This window comes from Myotis myotis, unplaced genomic scaffold (genome assembly GCF_014108235.1).
Source record: "Myotis myotis isolate mMyoMyo1 unplaced genomic scaffold, mMyoMyo1.p scaffold_m19_p_1, whole genome shotgun sequence".
In the NCBI taxonomy this organism is placed as follows: Eukaryota; Metazoa; Chordata; class Mammalia; order Chiroptera; family Vespertilionidae; genus Myotis; species Myotis myotis.
The window spans coordinates 183,868,202-183,887,204 of NW_023416313.1; the positions used below are offsets into that span (position 1 = coordinate 183,868,202).

The following is a 19,003-nucleotide window of genomic DNA, read 5'->3' on the forward strand; positions in this document are numbered from 1 at the left end:
GTTTCTGTACTGCTCAAGGCTTACTATTAACTGCCTCCAAATGGCTCCCCCGTTGTTATCTCCGAAAGCTATGCTCTTAATAGTCCGTAGAGCACTGGCATCTTTGTTCTCACCAAGAAATGTTTTTTTCTACTTTCTTTTGGTGTAGCCCCACTTGGCGTTTAGATGTAGCAAGTTATAGCAACAAATTTATTGTTCTTTGCTCTTTAGGTCATGCTAGTGCCTGATGATTAATAGGGTGTAAGTTTTTAGATTTTTTTCCCAGGAGTAGCAGTGGACTGAACTACTCTCAAGGCTCTTGTAATAGCTAGCAATGGCTGCATAACAAATGATTTCAAAATGAAGTGGCTTAAAACAATAGACATGTATTATCTCACACAGTTTCTGGGTAGAATAAGGGAGAGGTTTAGGTGGGTGGTTTTGGCTGAGGGCTTCTCATGATGTTATTTTAAAGTGTTGGCCTAGAGCTGCAGGTACCTGAAGGCTTAATTGGAGCTGAACTGGGGTTTCCAAGATGGTTCACTCACACAGCAATTGGCTGGAGACCCAAATTCCTTGCCATGTGGGCCTCTGCTTGAATGTTCCTAAGGCAGCAGCTGGCTTCCTCCAGTCCAGAGTGAGTGATCAAAGAGAGCCCAAGGAAGAAGCTGTTATGCCTCTTACAAAGCAAGTCTCTGGAATCATACACTGTCACTTTTGACATATTCTCTTTATTGAAAAGGAGTCCCTAGTGTAGGCCATACTCAGGGAGAGGAGAATTAAGCTCTATCTATTGAATGAAGGGAAGTATAGAAAGAATTTGTGGACACACTTTAAACCACTACAACCCTCTTGATTTCTCACCTTTGTTACAAGGTATTTGCAAAAAAACCAAACAAAGTCAGAGGTTTGTGGTCAGCAAAGGGACAGGTGAATACTGTTCCCTCAACCTTGAGGTAAGTCTTACAGAATTTCAGCCTTCTAACCTAACCGGAGAGGTGCTCCACCAAAACTCTAAAAGGATGGAATAGAGCCCAGCCAGTATGGCTCAGTGGTTGAGTGTCAACCCATGAACCAGGAGGTCACGGTTCAATTCCCAGTCAAGGCACATGCCTGGCTTTCAGGCTTGATCCCCAGTAGGTAGAGTGCAGGACGCAGCCCATCGATGATTCTCATCATTGATGTTTCTATGTCTCACTCCCTCTCTCTTCCTCTCTCTGAAGTCAGCAAAAATATATTTTTTTAAAAGGATGGAGTAGAGGTTGGATCTGAGAGACAGATTTATTCTTTCAGCTTTTCCAATAATACTGTTTTTTGTGTCCCTTATGAATATGCAGTGGCCAGGAGGTAGCCCTTCCCAGGGCATGTGTGCAGAATGGGAGAGCAGTAAGGATGGTTGCTGAGCAGGGATAGATAGGTTTGCATTTGGTTGTTTTTGCCTGGACTAATAAGTCAGATACAGCCAGCAGATGGTAAGACCTGGTAAGGAGTTAGCTGGTTCTGTTCCATTGTTGGCTGGCAAAGACCAGACACAGATGGTGAGAGTGAGGCTATGAGTGGAATCAACTCTTGGGATCATGCAAGTGCCAAAGCCTCCTGCTGAAATTATCCGCAGCACCACTGAGAGAAGTGCAGAATCTGCAGGCGGGATTCTAGGCTTGGATTAAGAAAACAGAAACCATGGTGGTTCTGGCTCTTATCGTAGGACGTGAGGAAAGGAGCACTTGGTACCAGATGGAGAGGTTTTGAGAACAGAGAGTGACTGTCAGGCCACAGAGTGAAGCATCATGCCATAAAGACAGATGGTGAGAGGGGTGCCCCCGTCTGTGGTGGCTTACTGTCTTTTCAGTACTCATCCCACTTGTGTACCCTTCACATAGGGCCTCCTCAAGAGCTTCTACTTCCAAAGCATTTTGGCTTAGAAGTCAAATATAAGTGTTCCAAGCGTTAGTCCAGGCGAAGAGTACTTCATAGCTTTTCTTTTTTCTCACATTTAGAGACACCCAGATTTCTGATACACTAATAAGGGAATCATAGAATGGTGTAATTTATGAAACCAGGCAAAAGAAGATACCATATAAAGACAAAGTAGAGCCCTAACCGGTTTGGCTCAGTGGATAGAGCATCAGCCTGTGGACTGAAGGGTCCCAGGTTCAATTCCGGTCAAGGGCATGTACCTTGGTTGCGGGCACATCCCCAGTGGGGGGTGTGCAGAAGGCAGCTGATCGATGTTTCTCTCTCATCGATGTTTCTAACTCTCTATCCCTCTCCCTTCCTCTCTGTAAAAAATCAATAAGATATATTTTTTACAAAAAAGACAAAGTAGAGTGAAGAATAGTTTTCTCTCCAGTACATTCCTGATATTAAGACACCAGTGCAACAGCAGAGGAGGTGGAAAACATAGAAAACAGAGATTTATACTTCAAGATATGGATCAACTATACATGCCATTACCCCACCAAAGAAATTCAGTGGCTCTCCTGCTGCCTCCTGTGGACGCAGGTGGGAGAGGCCTGCATTTAAGGGGCTCTGGTCTGGCCCTTCTCCAGCTGCACTACCACCTACTGAACAGAAGACCATCAATGGGGCGGGGAGGGGGAAGAAGGGGAGGAATGTGCTTTTCTGGAGTTGACTTGACTCCTTCCGACCTTGTTTTAGGTACCCAGAAGCCAGAATTCCCTGCCCAAACGGCCCTGAGCCTGCATCCAGGGCTCATATGGACTTCTGCCCTAGGTCCTGAAATATTACTCCTGGACCCGTGGAATGGCCAAAAAATGTCTGTTTTAGAAAGGGAAAGGTGGGAACAGAGTTTGGACATGTGGGCTGGAGTATCCAGAGAGTGGGGAGTACCTTGCAGTGTGGGGCTGAACTGGCTGTGGGGGAGGACGGGGAAGACTGCTCTTTGTGGGGACCAGCTCTCCCCGTTCCAGCAGGGAACTCTGAGAGGTCCCAGAATTCTAAGTGCAAACAGGGTCTTCCAATTTTTTAATTTCACATGTTGTTGGCTTGTTTTATATGTTTTACTTATTTTGACATTTGATATGTGAGATGTGTAGCGGTTTTGTGGGTCCTACAAATGTTAGGTTGGTTCTGGTTCCCCATTTAATACAGAAGCAAACTGAATCAGCTTGCCTTGTTGTTGTTTTTAAGGCTTTTTGCTATTGGCTCCTCTCTCATCTTACCTCCACGGCTCTTCTGCAGGAATTTTCCAACCAGCAAACTGATCTACTCATAGGCAGGCTCCACTCACATCGTCTTCTCTGTGCTCAGGTTCACACTGTTTTTCTCTGAAAGGCCTCCATTTTTGCCCTGCATTTGGATAGGCCAAGCTACTGTTTTAAGACCCAGGCTCATACTTGTGCCTCCTCCCTCTGCACTCCTCTAACAGCTTTTGTCTGAGCCACTTACTGGCACTCAAAGTGTGCAACCACATGTAGTCATATTTCTTATTACAAGCAACATATGGCTATACGATAAGGAGATATCAATACACAACAGTTTTCAAACCAGGAAAGAAGATTAAAAAAAAAAAAAAGTCAGAAGAGTAGCTAGAGAATCAGGAGAATCAGATACCAAAGACTGCAGAGAGGTCATTGGGAAAGATTCCCCCAAACAGACCATTTGCCCATTAGGAAAGAGGTCTTTTGTGGCCATTGAGAGAACAGCAGATTGTGTGGGCAAAAGCAACATTGTCATGGGGAAAAACAGAGATGAGTAAGTAGAGATAGCAAATATACTTTGATGTTTCTCAAGAAGTATGATTCTGAAAAGAAAGAAGAGAGGAGATAGAGTAGCTTGAGAGGGTGGAAAAGGTAGGTGGTTCTATTCTGTTCAAAAGATGGAGAATGTTTGTGGCAGAAAAGAGCTTGATTAGAGAGGGGAAACTGATAAGAAAAGATTCAACAAAATCTGGGAATGGCTGAGCTCCAGTGCACAGGTGCTGGGGTTAACCTGAATGAGGAGAAAGGACACTTCTTGCTGCTCTAGGTAAGGCAGTGAGGAAGGGACAATGAATGAAGGCTACAGGACAGGCATAACAATGAAGAGATTGGATTTAGGGAGTGGCTGTCATTGTAGAGGAAATGTTAAGAGAGCCAGGATTTTCAGGGGCGGATCCAGATTTCATACATTTAAATATCACATTCTTCATTCATTCCTTTCACATTTATTCAGTGTCCTGCGTGTGCCACGCACTGGGGTCTAGAGAGATACGACTTGTAATTTGTTATATTGGTGAGTCAAGTAAGATTTACTTTTCTAGAAGGCGTTAAGTAGAAATAAATGCACGAATCAGAAGAGTCCTTTGTCAGACCCGATGTCCTGAGTTGGATTTTGGAAAACACGGGCATCTCAACAACGGCACCATGTTTGAGGTGGAGAGGGAGGAGAAGCCGAGATGGGGGGAAAAGTAGTTTAGAACCAGGTAACCAACGAGGGTGCGTCTTCAACTAGGAAGAAGCGAACTTCATTCCGGCAGCGCTGTAACCAAGGGTAACAGCGCCTCTGCCTGCACAGGTGTGAAGACCGGCTTCTCCCCCGAACCAGGGGTATCCACGAAGGCTGTGCTGGTGCAGACACTAGCCAAATTCGCGGTCCAGGTTGCTACCCCGCGGACGCCCACCGCCTCGGTCTACTTAAGGTCACTGCTGCCTTTGCTCCTAGTTTATTGAGGAGGGGCGGAGGAGGAGCAGCAGCGGTGGGCGGGGCAAAGTACCTTTCCTATTTTACAATTGGTAGTAACAGGCTCTGAGTCCCGCCTCCCACGCCGCCGCCGATAGGCTCTGGGCGCTGTCACTCGAGCCGCCGCTCCCGCCCCTCGCCGTGGCTGGGATCTCGCGGGAAGAGCGGCGGGCACGGCTGTGGCTCGGTCTCCTGGCTGCGCGCGGAGCGGGAGGGCTCTTCTCACACAAGCGCTTCCTCGCGGAGAGGTTGGAGCTGCGGCAGCCGCAGGCCTGGGCCGCCCCTTCTCTGCCGCCTCCTCTTCTTCCTCAGGGCTCCCCGGTCCGCTCGCCCTCCGACGCTGCCCAGGTAAGGAAGCCCGGAGCGCGTCTCCGCCGAGGAGCGTTCGAGGAGCGCGGATTCGGAGCCGCCGGGGCAGTCGGGCTCCCGACGGGGGCGGCTCCGGGGGCGGCTCCCGGGGCAGCGCGGCGCTGCCTGATGGGCGCAAAGCTTGGCGGGGTTCGGGAGTGCAGGAGGCGGTGTGGCAGGATCGGGTGCGGGCGCCCAGGGGCGGTGTGGCCAGCGCTCCTCGGGGTGAGGGGGCGGTTATTAGGGTCCTAGGGTTCTTCGGGATTGGGGGGTGGTGGCGGCGGTGGTGGCGTAGAGGGTAGGGTGCTGGGTCTTCGGGATCGTGGGAGAGTTATCAGGGTCCTGAGGTTCCTTGAGGTGGTGTAGCGAGCGGGGTTCCGGGACAAGGGGTCCCTTTACCGGGGTCTCAGGCTCTTAGAGTGCAGAAGATTCAGTTTAGCCAGGTGCTAGGTCTCTGAAGGGGCAGGTCTCGGGGAGGTCCTTTGAGCGGGAGTGGGTGTCTGTTTCGCATTTCTGAGATGAAGAAGCAGATTATTAGGGTTCCGGGGAAAGGGGTCTGTGAATCGGGGTCTCCGGGCTAGAGGGCGAGGTCTCGGCGCCCCGCTGGGGCTGGCCGGGCGCCTTGGTGTGCTGCTGGGGGCGGAAGGGTGTACCGCGGAGACCGGCGTCTTTATTGGGGTTTTTGCTTTGCCCAGAGGGGGGCGGTAACTTGGCATGGTCTCCAGTCTTTATGGGGGGGACGGGGCGAATTCGCGGGTTCCCGGGTGATCTTGAATGGAGGGCGCGGCCCCGCAGGCGCCGGGGCGACTCGCAGCGCGAGGGGGCTTCGAGGGGCATCCTGAGCCGGCCCAGGGGACCGTCTGGTCGGCCAGCCTCCTGGGACAGGTCTTTCTTTCGAGATGAGGATGTACTCGATGCTTGGTTGGAAGGTCGATCCGTTCTGTTGACTAGTTGGAGAAAGAGTGGGTTCGCTCTGAAGTTTTCTTTCCTCTGCCCCAGGGTCCCTGTGGGGGCGTGCTGGCCTTGCTGCTCTGGGACCAGGTATGGCAGCAGCCCCTGAGGCGGGGGTGTAGACGATAAGTTTGTTTGTTTTTTTAGGAGGCGAGTGTCCTCGGGTTCAGCGTAGAAGCCGCTGAGGATGGGGAAGCATGTGTAATTTTGGCTTTGGCTTCCCTTTCCTGGGTGATCTGCTTTGCCCAGACTGTACTCAAGTCTTGTCTGAATTAGATCAAGTCAAGTGGTGCTGGGAAGGTGTGTTCTGGCTGCTCTAGACTAAAGCATGTGTGGATAAGGGGATCTTCAAGTTTAGCCTCCAAGTAACATACTGGAATTTGAAGTTCCAGAGCTAAAACTCTGCAGCAGTGTCATTGGAGACCGGTACGGGTGACTAACAGGGCTCTGTTAGAGAATCGTGCTGAACAGTTTTATTGGAAAGGTACAGTCCGTCATGAAACTTACGTAGAGTTCTCGGTAACTAGCCCAGACTTAGATGCAATTCAAATCAAAGGACCTGTATATATGTGAAATGTGGTTCAAAAAAAAAAAAATCTATGGGTCAGAAAGTCTGTGAGTTTGCCTGACAATTATTCTGGTTAGATAGCTACTTTATGATAGAGGCCTGTAAATGAAGTCTGATGTAGCAGGCAGTGGAGCTCATAGTAATTCTGTAATTTTAGGTAAACAGACAAATTTAAGTATGCCAAAGCAAAGAATTTTGTCTTTTTCTTTTGGTTTTAGAATCAGATAGATTAGGGAAAATGTACTTAATCCTTGAATATTGCAATCATTTTTTTTAAAAAAAAAACAATGGAATCCTGCATAACAAATATTTAAGTCTTTGGAGAGCTGACGTTGTTCTTTGTTGTTGCTGTTATAATTAAAACCAAAATACCTGATTGACTTTTATAGCTATCAAAACTTATCAGTTCAGCAGATATTTGGAACTACAGCCAAACTCCCCCCAAACAAACAAGAACCCCTCCAAACGTAAGAAAACTTTTTTTCTCCTCACTTTTATAAGACAAATGACAAATTAAGCAGATTTCAGTAACTTATTTTTTTAAGCAGCTTGTCTAATTTCTAAGTAAACATAATAATCAGTCAACAAGTATTTGATTAGCTGCTAGGTGTCAAGCACTGGAAGTACAATGATTCCAGCTCTCATGTAACCTACTAGTACATGGAGCGAGAGGACAACAACTAAATACATAAAATAATTGAGATGCTGATAAGGAAGAAATAAAAGCATACTTGGGATTTAGCTCACTTTTTAAATAACCCCTGAATGATAATATAATTGATGTCTGTTGTGATAACCAGAAACCAAGCAAGATAATGATCTACCTTCTGAATTATTAAAGATTACATTATGATCAGTAGAGTTTGGGTATTAAATATATATTGACTCTTTGAGGATTAGTACCTGTTGTTATGTAAGCATTAAAAAAGTCTGTAAGAACACACATCAAACTTATCAGTGTTTGGAGGATTTTTCAAGAGAAATTGCAAAGACATAAGACAGCTTATTTTGTTTTTATATTATTTGAATCTATTTCAATGAGCAGACATTAATTAAGTGTAAATTAGAGAAGTGTAAAAATTAAAAATTTTGATCACTGGGCAAATTTGTGAAAAGTACAGTATTTATCAGACTTTTGTCAGTGTTGCCACATCTACTTGTGTGTATTAGTGAAGGAAAAATATATATTTTAAGGATCTAAAAATATAGGGGTGGGGAGCATGACAAAATAAGAAAAAGACTGAAACTTAAGTAAAATGTTAAAACATGTTAAAGATGTTGGAAATTTAATTATATAAAGATAAGTTAATCTTAGGCCTTTCTTTTTTCAAATTTAATTGTGTCCTAAGTTTGACAAAGGAAGTTTTTAGACTCTCTGCAGAAGAATAGGGTGTGTTTTAATGGCAGAGGAGGAGTGTTCTTGTTTTGTGAAACACATGCAAATCTAATAGATATGTTTTTCTTCTGAGGCATATGAAACGTAAAGATAGTTCTATAGTTCATTATTACACTGCTGAAAATTACAATAGCAGAGTGTCTTTTGGATTATCATTCAGTATTCTAGAATCATAAATATGATATACTAAATCACTTTCTAGAAAGGAAATAATAAGACATGAATTCCCATCTTCAGTGTGCAACTAACCATATGACCATAGGTAATTCCTTAGTCTCTCAGCGCCTCCGTTTCTGTATATATAAAATTAAAGCAAGAGAAATCTCTATAAATAATCTATATAAATTCCAAGGGTTTTATTGCATTGGTTTTTATGTTGCAGATCTGCAGTATTATATGCACAAAAAGAGATAGATGCCATAAGAGTAGATAGTACTCAGGATACAACTAGTTTCATATAATTTTTACAAGTCATACCTAATTTTAGAAGCCTCTTCTTTTTTAAGATTTATGAGAAATACTTAATTCCAGGATATACATTTGCGAGGGTAAACGATTGCCTTTTGATAACTTAGCTTTATCTGTTAAAGCGTTGTTGGTTTTATTTCTGGTCCCTGATTCTATAGTAGAATATCTATATGATAATCTAATGTCCTTATTTAACTCTGATTGTAGAGTGAGGTCTCTAGTGGTTGACCCCCTTTAATCCATACTTTACACTAATGCCAAGGTGATTTTTCTAAAATGCAAATCTGTCCAGTGCTTCTTTCTTAAAACCTATACTCCTTTACCTACAGTGTTTAGTCCAAACTATGTATTGTTACAAGGCCCTTCATCATCTGACTCATCTCTTGCCATTCCCCCACCATAAACTTAAAGCTCTAACTGTATTAATAAAATCAGTTCGCTGAAAGAGCCATACTGCTTCCTGATTTAGAGCCTTTTCATATATTTTCCCCATTGCTTAGAATGCGTTTCCTTTTCCTAACTTGTAGACAAAGACTACTGATTTTTACAACCAAGCTCTATCGGCTTTTTAAGTCTTCAGTGTCCTTTTTCCTCCTTCTTCTCTTCCCACTCGGTTATTCACTCTTTATGTCTTGTTCATTCTCTGATGTTACTTAGTTTGCTATAATTATTTATTCTGTCTCCTCCTGGATTCAAAGGCAAGTTTATATTTGTATTAGTACTTTTTCAGTCTCTATTGCTTATTTTACACTGTTGGTTCTCATTACATGTTTGAACTCAATGCCACGATTAATACTATATAATAAAAGCCTAATATGCTAAGTGTCCGGTTGACTGGTCGGCTGTTCAACCAATCACAGTGTGATATGCTAAGGCCGCTCAACCGCCGCTATAACATGCACTAACTACCAGGGGGCAGACAGTTGACCGATCCACCAGTCACTATGACGTGCACTGACCACCAGGGGACAGATGCTCCGACTGGTAGGTTAGCTTGCTGCTGGGGTCCCGCCGATTGGGACTGAGCAAGAGGGGCCGAACACACCCTGGAGCCCTCCCGTGGTCCCTTCTCAGCTGGCCAACCTCCCGCGTGCCTCCCCAGACCCAATCATGCACCAGTGGGTCCCTTGGCCGGGCCTGAGCCCTCTTGCAATCTGGGACCCCTCGGGGGATGTCGGAGAGCTGGTTTCAGCTTGATCCTGCAAGCCAGGCCAAGGCACCCCACTGGCTTACGAATTCATGCACTGGGCTTCTAGTGTCTTCATAATATCTAAGATGAATTAAGCTGAAATCTCAGTGTTGTCCTATTTTTCTAAAACTTGGGGCTTTCTAAATTATCTTACTTTCTTGCCTCACTGGCCTCAAATTGACATTTGATTCTTATTAAGATGTGAGACTACTGCAACTATAGGAGTTAAGGGTTACTCTGTTAAACTTGCAGGAAAGTCCGAATTTTGAGGTATCCTTATATCTAAAATTGCTAAGAGAATTATGAACTAGTTTGGGTATTTCAGATCTTGGATATCAGTGATTTGGCAGATATTTTACCTTGGCTGTTTTCTTATATGGGAAATGATTGTTGCCAATGTGTGTGGGTTTTTATATTCGTTTAATAATTGCTTTACATACATTGCCATTAATCTTCAAAACAAGTACTGTAGATTTAATAACTTACTCAGGGTCATTATCTACTAAAAAGCAGGTTATGACTAGATCCAGGCCTGTCTTATTTCAGAATCGATATGTTTTTTCAAAATACTACATTACTTTCTGAATATGACTGTTTATTCAATATATTTTAAATTATTAATAGATACTTGACTCATTGTATAAATTGAAAAAGTAGGTTATAAGGTTTATCCATTCAGATTTTTCAAAAAATCTAAGGAGAAGTTGAGGTTGGGTGGACTTTAGAGACCAGTTAATCCAAGTCCTTCATTTAGCGTATGAGGGAACGTGACATAAGCAAGAGAAGTTGAATGACTTGCTCAGGATCACACAGCTAGTTGGTTAAGAGTTTTTTTAAGTTAGTTGTAAACATGGTATTATAAAACCATTATTTGAAGGAATATCAGATGCCAGGTCCCCCCCGCACCCCTCAACCCAAGGGGGAAAAAAAAGCCTAGAGTGGCCTTTAGAAAAGTGATGTTGAGGATCTCAGAGTGTTAAGGACATGGCTCAGAGATAATCCTGACTTTGGATCATGACACATGGAAACGCCTCAGTACCTTTACTCACATAGTTCCCTAGTCTTGGTCTCTTTCCTTCCTCTTTTTATTTTTAAAAAATCTGTCCACAGTTTACTAATCTTATGCCTGATGAAGTTATTATTAGCATTGGCCTTACCAGTAACTATTTAAGTACTGGACCAAGTACTAGGGATACAAAAAAGCATAACATTTAGTCGCTGTTCTGAAAAGGTATGGTTTATTTGGGAGTGGGAGGCAGTATTATTTAATTGCAAGGTAGTATATAAAAATGCCATGAGTGATACAGCTATAGGAGCAGAGAAGGTCAGATAAATATAGAGTGGCTAGTGGTTATAGAAGTTTCTGTGTAAAAAATGTTTAGCTTAAGTTAGTCTTTCAATAAAGAGTTGGAGTGGTATGAAAGGGGGAAAAGAACCTCTCGCTTTTTTTTTAAAAGTTTTACCCTTGCTCACTTCCCTTCAGTGACAGTGGCCTCCTTGCTGTTTCAGAAGGCCTAAAACTTGTTCTTCCAGATATCCATGTGTCTCCTTCCCTACTTCCTTCACATCTTAATTAAAAGATCACCCCTTCTATGAGGCCTTTACTGGCTACCTTGTTTAAAATTACAATATCCCTTTCACACATACTCATTGTATTCCTCTTCCCTGCTTTGTTTCTTTTATTGTGCCTTTTTGCTACCCAACATACTCTATATTTGTATTGTCTTTTTACCCCTACTATAGTGTAAGAGCCATCATGGCAGGGATTTTTATGCATTTTATTCAATGCTTTATACCTAGTACCCAGAACAGTACCTGTTTCAGAGTAGGTAGCCAAATTTTTGTTGAATGAATAAGACAATTGAACTTTAAAGCAGAAATGTAAAGATCATTTGATCTACCTCCCCTCTCTCCCTCCCTCCCTCCCTCCCTCCCTCCCTCCCTCCCTCCCTCCCTCCCTTCCTTCCTTCCTTCCTTCCTTCCTTCCTTCCTTCCTTCCCTCTCTCCCTCTCTCCCTTCTCTCCCTCTTTCTCTCTCTCTCTCCCTCACTTCTGGCTGGTATGAAGGAGAAGGAACTTTTTTTTCTTCTTCTTCTTTTTTTACTTTTATAGGACTTTAAAAAGTTATATACAGAAATCATAAACAATTCCATGAATTTCTACATGTATAAACTAAATGTGTAATCACCAACCAGATCAAGATATAGAATACTTCTAGGATCTTAGAAGTCTTTCTCATGCTTTCTCCTAGTCAGTACTTCCCAAGGTAACCACTATTTGACCTCCATTACAATAGATTAGTTTTGCTTATTCCTGAACTTCATGTAAAGGGAATCAAATCATTCTTTTGTATCTGGTTTCCTCTGTGAGATTCATCCATGTTTTTAGAGTTAGCAGTAGTTTATTATTTTTCATTGTGTAGTATTTAATTTTATGAATATATATATTTTTCTCTTCTACTCTTGATAGATATTTGGGACATTTCCAGTTTTAGCTCTTAGAAACAAAGCTTCTATGAATAACTTTGCACTTGTCTTTTGATGGGCATAAGGTTTCATTTCTTGGCTAAATAACTAGGAATTAACCTACAGGTGCACATAATCCTTAATCCCACGTGGTTCTTAGCACATGCTAGAAGGTCATTAACTGATTGAAGATGATGATGATTTTAATAGAGAGGAAGAGGGAGGGAGAGAGAAACTTTTAAGTGAGAGAGAAATATCAATCAGTTGCCTCCCATATGTGCCCCGACCAAGCAATCGAACCCACAGCCTGGATATGTACCCTGATTAGGAATCAAGCCTGCTACCTTTTGGTGTATGGGACAACACTCCAACCAACTGAGCCACACTGTCCAGGGTAAAGATAAATTATTAACTAATCATGTACTGTGAGATTATCTCAAACTTATTAAAAATATTGGAGAACAATCCCTATACATTTCTCTTCTCTGCCTTTAAAAACACCCACCCATATTCTTTATTAATTGCTCTCCCTCCTCCAGAAGATGGGAGAAATATACACATAAAAGAGAAAAATCAAATTAATTTCAAAATGTGAATTTCAGACCTTATTGGCTATTTTCTTATATTTTTTTCCATAATAAAAGCCAATTCTTTCTGACAGTTTGGTTTATCATACATTATATTTTTCTACTTTTTTATAGTTTGAAATCAATGGGTGGAAGAACTATGAATCTGTTTTTTATTTCTTTTATGTGTTAATAACCTATGTTTGAGGATATGTCAAAGAAAGGCTTTCTTTGATGGCCTTAAGTCATTTTAAAAGTGGCTTTAGTTGGTGAAGATGCAAACGAGAGCCCCTACAATAACAGGAAAAATCCTGATAAATATTTTTCTCCTTTTGGAAAAGTTTTCAGTTCCCCTTTGAAGTGATTCTTAAGCTTCAGTCTTGAAAGATGAATAGGAAATAAGGTGGATGGGATACCCATAGGAAATGGGTAACAGTACACTATAGGTAGAGAACTGCATTTGCAGAGAGAGCAGTGCAGATTTGGGGATCTGCAGGCAATTCAGGAGGGCTAGAAGGGTGGATTTCAAACTATAACGTGCAGATGAATCTTCTGGTAGGAGTGGGGCTCATGAATTTGTAGTTCTAAAATGTTCACAGTTGATGGAGATGTTGCTCGTTCAAGGATCACACTTTGCAAACCACTGGGCTAGAGCATAAGAATCAAGTGAGAATGAAGGAGGAGGGAGTAAAAGCAAGGCATGAAGGCTCTTGTAAGAGTTGTAAACACTGCATTTCAGGCAGTGGTAACCCACTGAAGGATGCTAAGCGTAATAGTGACTTGGTGAGATTTGTGATTTCCTAGTGGGCAACTAGTGGTGGAAATAATCTTTAGGGGAAAACTCCATCTATATTTGAAACTATACAGATTAGTTAATGTGTGAGAAATTATAATTTACCCATTCATTAATAAGTATTGTTTTTCCCACTAGCAAACTCAGTCCATTTAAAAGAAAAGTTTGGTTCTATTTATTAATTTGGATGTTATATGTTAGTTTAATCAGTTCCTTTTTCCAGGGATATTATTTATCCTAATAAGTGTAATTATTTAACTCATAACAGTATTAATCCTGTTTGATGGGGTTTAAATTTTGTTCATATTTTATCATATGATCATCTGAAATTTTCCTTTGTTAATTTTTAGTTATTTATTTATTTTTATTTTAAATTCTTTATTGTTTAAAGTATTACATGAGTCTCCTTTTTGCCCCATTGACCTCTCCTACCCCCCAGCACATGCCCTCACCCCCCTACTGTCTGTGTCCATTGGTTATGCTCATATGCATGCATACAAGTCCTTTGGTTGACCTCTTACTCCCTTACCCCCTGCCTTCCCTCATAGGTTGGACAGTTTGTTCGACGCTTCCGTGTCTCTGGTTCTATTTTTGTTCATCAGTTTATGTTTTTCATTATATTTGAAATTTTATTATTTTATTGTATTGATTTAAAAATAAGCTAGCTAGCTGCCTGGCCAGTGTTGCTCAGTGGCTGAGCATCAACCCATGCACCAAGAGGCACATGCCTGGGCTGTGGGCTCAATCCCCAGTGCACAAGACAGCTGATGAATGTTTCTCTCTCATCGATGTTTCTTTCTCTCCCTCTCCCTTTCTCTCTTTTTAAAAAAATCAATAAAAACATTTTAAAAAATAAAATAAAAATAAAGCTAGCTGGGAGTGCTATTGCATGGTAGGAATCATCTTAATGATACACAGTATATGGGCTATTTTGTCATTGGCTTCCATAAAAGTTTACACTTCATTTATTTCAGCTGTTTAAATACCACATCAGTTTTGCAATATTATAAACTTAAGAATATGTGTGTGGTCTATACATATATAAACATATGTATATAATGTTTTCCCCCCTGATTTTATAAGTTCTAAGAACTCATTTTAAAAACTTGGAGAAACATGAAAGACAAAAATCTAATGCCTTAACCCAAATATAAGTATTGCTAACATTATAGTATATATTCTTCCTCCTCCCATGAATATATTTATTCATTTGTATACTGTTTATCCCCCCCCAGCAAGCAATAAATTATGATTATTTTTACTTTGTTAAAATTGTTTCAAAACCTAATTTTAATATCAACATAATATTCTATTGAGTAGATGTATGATTTAACCATTCCTAATTATTGAACATTTTACTCCTCTGATGATAATGTTGATGAAAATCTTTGTGCATAAATGTCTCCATACTTGATTATTGTCTTAGGACGGGAATAAAAATGTTCAGTCAAAAGGTAAGAACTTTAAAAAATTATACATATTGACACATTGCTTTCTAGAAAGGTTATGCCAATATTTAATATTAGTTTTAAAAATCTTTCCTAATTTTATAAACAAAATGATCTTACTTTAATTTGTATTTCTTTGATAAGTGAAGGTGAGCATTGTAAATTATTTTTAAAACACTTACATATAAAATATATTTTCTAGCTTTCTAAATATATATTGTTGAAAGTATTACATATGTCCCCTTTTTCTCCCATTGACCCTTTCTAGCCCACCCCCAACCTCCATCCCTGGCCTTTACCACCCTGTTGTCTGTGTCCATGGGTTATGCATATATGCATACAAGTTCTTTGGCTGATCTCTTTCCACCCACCCCAGCCTTCCCTCTGAGAGTCAACAGTCTATTCCATGATTCTATGTCTCTGGATCTGTTTTGTTAATCAGTTTATTTTATTCATTAGATTCCACATATGAGTGAGATCATATGATACTTGTCTTTCTCTTACTGGCTTATTTCACTTAGCATAATACTCTCCAGGTCCCTCCATGCTGTCTCAAAGGGTAAGAGATCCTTCTTTTTTACTGCTGCATAGTATTCCATGGTGTAAATGTACTACAGCTTTTGTATTCACTCATCAACTGATGGGCACTTGGGCTGTTTCCAAATCTTAGCTATTGTAAATTGTGCTCCTATGAATATAGGGGTGCACACATTCTTCCTGATTGCTGTTTTGGGTTTCTTAGGATATATTCCTAGAAATGGGATCACTGGGTCAAATGGCAGTTCCATATTTAATTTTTGAGGAAACTCCATACTGTTTTCCACAGTGGCTGCACCAGTCTGCATTCCCACCAGCAGTGTAGGGTTCCCTTTTTTCCACATCCTCTCCAGCACACTTGTCATTTGTTGATTTGTTGATGATAGTCATTATGACAGGTGTGAGGTGATACCTTATTGTTATTTTAATTTACATCTCTCTGGTGATCAGGACCATGAGCATTTTTTTCATATGTCTCTTGGCCTTCTGTATGTCCCCTTTGGAGAAGTGTCTGTTTAGGTCCTTTGCCCATTTTTTAATTGAATTAGTTTGTCTTCCTTTATCAGATGTATCATTGCAAAATATATTCTCCCATACAGGGGGTGCTTTTCATTTTGTCGATGGTTTCTTTTGCAGTACAAAAGCTTTTTATTTTGATGTAGTCCCATTTGTTTATTTTCTCCTTAGTTTCTTGTGCCCTAGGAGATGTGTTCGGAAACATATTGCTATGAGAGATGTCTGAGTAAAATCTTTTTATTTTATTTTATTGTTTAAAGTATTACAGATAGTAGTACATATGTCTCCTCTTCCCTCCCCCTCCCCCCCATTGACCTTCCCCTGGCCTCCGTACCCCCCCCACCCCCCCGGCACATGCCCTCACCCCGCCCCCCAGTGTCTTGTGTCCATTGGTTATGCTTATATGCATGCATACAAGTCTGTCCTTCGGTTGATCTCTTACCTCCCCTGCCCCCAACACTCCCCAGCCTTCCCGCTGTAATTTGACAGTCTGTTCCATGCTTCTCTGCCTCTGTATCTATCTTTTTGTTCATCTGGTTATAATGTTCATTATTATCCATAAATGAGTGAGATCATGTGGTGTTTTTCTTTCACTTACTGGCTTATTTCACTTAGAATAATGCTCTCCAGTTCCATCCATGCTGCTGCAAATGGTAAGAATTCCTTCTTTTTTATAGCAGCATAGTATTCCATTGTGTAGATATACCATAGTTTTCTAATCCACCCATCTTTTGATGGGCATTTAAGCTGTTTCCAAATCTTGGCTATTGTAAACTGTGCTGCTATGAACATACAGGTGCATATATCCTTTCTGATTGGTGTTTCTGTTTTCTTGGGATATATTCCTAGAAGTGGTATTGCTGGATCAAATGGTAGTTCCATTTTTAAATTTTTGAGGAAACGCCATACCGTTTTCCACAGTGGCTGCACCAGTCTGCATTCCCACCAGCAGTGAAGGAGGGTTCCTTTTTCTCCGCATCCTCTCCACACTTGTCATTTGTTGATTTGTTGATGATAGCCATTCTGACAGGTGTGAGGTGGTACCTCATTGTCGTTTTGATTTGCATCTCTCGGATGATTAGTGACTTTGAGCATGTTTTCATGTGTCTCTTGGCTTTCTGAATGTCCTCTTTCGAAAAGTGTCTATTTAAGTCCTTTGCCCATTTTTTGATTGGGTTGTTTATCTTCCTTTTGTTGAGTTGTATGAGTTCCCTGTAAATGCTGGAGATTAAACGCTTATCGGTGATAACATTGGCAAATATGTTCTCCCATGCAGTGGGCTTTCTTGTTGTTTTGTTGATGGTTTCTTTTGCTGTGCAGAAGCTTTTTATTTTGATGTAATCCCATTTGTTTATTTTCTTCTTAGTCTCTCTTGCCCTAGGATATGTATGTGTCTGTAAAGATATTGCTACGAAAAAATATGGAACGCTTCACGAATTTGCATGTCATCCTTTCGCAGGGACCATGCTGATCTTCTCTGTATCGTTCCAATTTTAGTATATGTGCTGCCGAAGCAAGCACTGAGTAAAATATTTAAAAAAATATTTTTAAAAGATAATGAATGCCTTACCTGGCTGGTTGCTCAGTGGTTAGAGCATCGGCCCGAGGACTGAAGGGTCCTGGGTTAGATGTCCACTCAAGGGCAGGTACCTTGGTTGCAGGTTTGATCCCTGCCCCCATCAGGGTGTGTGTGAGAGGCAACCAATCAATGTGTCTCTCTTCACGTTGATGTTTCTCTCTTTCTCTAAAATCAATGGAAAAAATATCCTCGGCTGAGGATTTTTAAAAAAAGATAATGCTTCATACATTATTTTTTAAGGTGAAATATTTTAACTAGAATTAATGGTTTATTGTTGTAGTTTTTCCTTTTAATAGATAATTTAATCTTTTGAATAGTAGTTATTTTAAAAACCCAAACAGTTGCCCCAGAGGCAATCACTGTTATCAGTTCCTTTTGTGTAGTTCCAGAGGTATTGTAGATGGTGTGTGTGTGTGTGTGTGTGTGTGTGTGTGTGTGTGTGTGAGAGAGAGAGAGAGAGAGAGAGAGAGAGAGAGAGAGAGAGAGAGAGAGAGGAGAAACACTCGGTGAATTATGGAGAACATTTATTAAAATACTGTCTAGTTCAGATGTGGTATTGTGTACTAAATTGTATAGTAAGAATTAGAAAGGGTCTAAAAATGATTAGTTTCTGGCTACTGGCCCAGGAGGAAGAAAAGCAGGGTCTGACAGTATTTGGCACTAATTTTCTATAAGACAAGTGTCCTTAGCTCTTTTTATTTTTGGATCAATTCTTTGACAATAGCACTTCTGTTTATTTTCTAGTACTGATCCAAAATGGAAAGCCAAGATTTTGAAAATTAGATAGTTGGTACCTGAAAGAAACTCTTTAAAGTACAAAAGCTATTTTGAGGTATTTAGGAGAACATTTAGGGGAAAGATACTTTATTCTTAGGTATTTTATGATTTCTTGGTGGTTACAGTTTTAGCAGAATTTTAATTACTTTGTTGCTTAACAGTAAAAGTTTGAGCTTGAATAATTGCAAATAAAATTCATCATTTTCTTAAATTCACATTTACTTAATTCAAAAGCAATCAGCCATGACATAAACATTTTAAAAATATATTTTATAAAGATATTCATATTAATAGTATAGTAGTCATTTGTCTCATCTAAGAACTTGGAACTTACTTAAATGTCATTACTAAATAAATAGTTGAAGCAATAGGAGTCAGAGGTTTTAATTGAATTCTATAGAGTTTTAATGCTTTATGGCAAAGATATTTGTTTTGGGATATATTTTTTTTAAGTCCTTTGTTTCCAGAAATAAAATTTTGGATGACTATTGTCTATTGAATACTAACTCTCTTTGTGGCCCAGGTTAAGTAATGGTATTTAAGACCTCCTATTTGCTGGAATTTGTGTCTCCTATTCCAGATTAATTAAAGGGCTATAAAGGCTGCTAAAGAATATCTACCTAGTGATTGGTAATATTTGAGGAGTTTTAAGAAATAATTTATCAGAGGTGGGAAAAGACAATTTGGATTTTTTAAATATTTAATTTTGAAATAGTTATATATTTATTGGAGAATTGCAAAGAT

At 40.6% G+C, this 19,003-nt stretch overlaps 1 protein-coding gene and 1 non-coding gene across 5 annotated transcripts in view; one reads left to right on the forward strand and one right to left on the reverse strand.

The window, feature by feature from the left end:
• The first annotated feature begins 4,872 nt into the window (after nucleotides 1-4,872).
• GLCE (glucuronic acid epimerase) overlaps nucleotides 4,873-19,003 on the forward strand; it is a 107,308-nt gene continuing 93,177 nt past the window's right edge. For 2 of the 4 annotated variants that reach the window (XM_036305957.1, XM_036305961.1), the window contains exon 1: nucleotides 4,873-5,007. The gene's annotated coding sequence lies outside the window, so the exon portion shown is untranslated. Of the gene's footprint in view, nucleotides 5,008-6,915; nucleotides 6,994-19,003 lie in introns of all 4 variants that reach the window. The other 2 variants (XM_036305974.1, XM_036305970.1) reach the window with 2 other exon arrangements.
• Nucleotides 17,318-17,424, reverse strand: LOC118661159. The gene has a single exon (XR_004969173.1). It is a non-coding gene; the product is annotated as a U6 spliceosomal RNA (small nuclear RNA).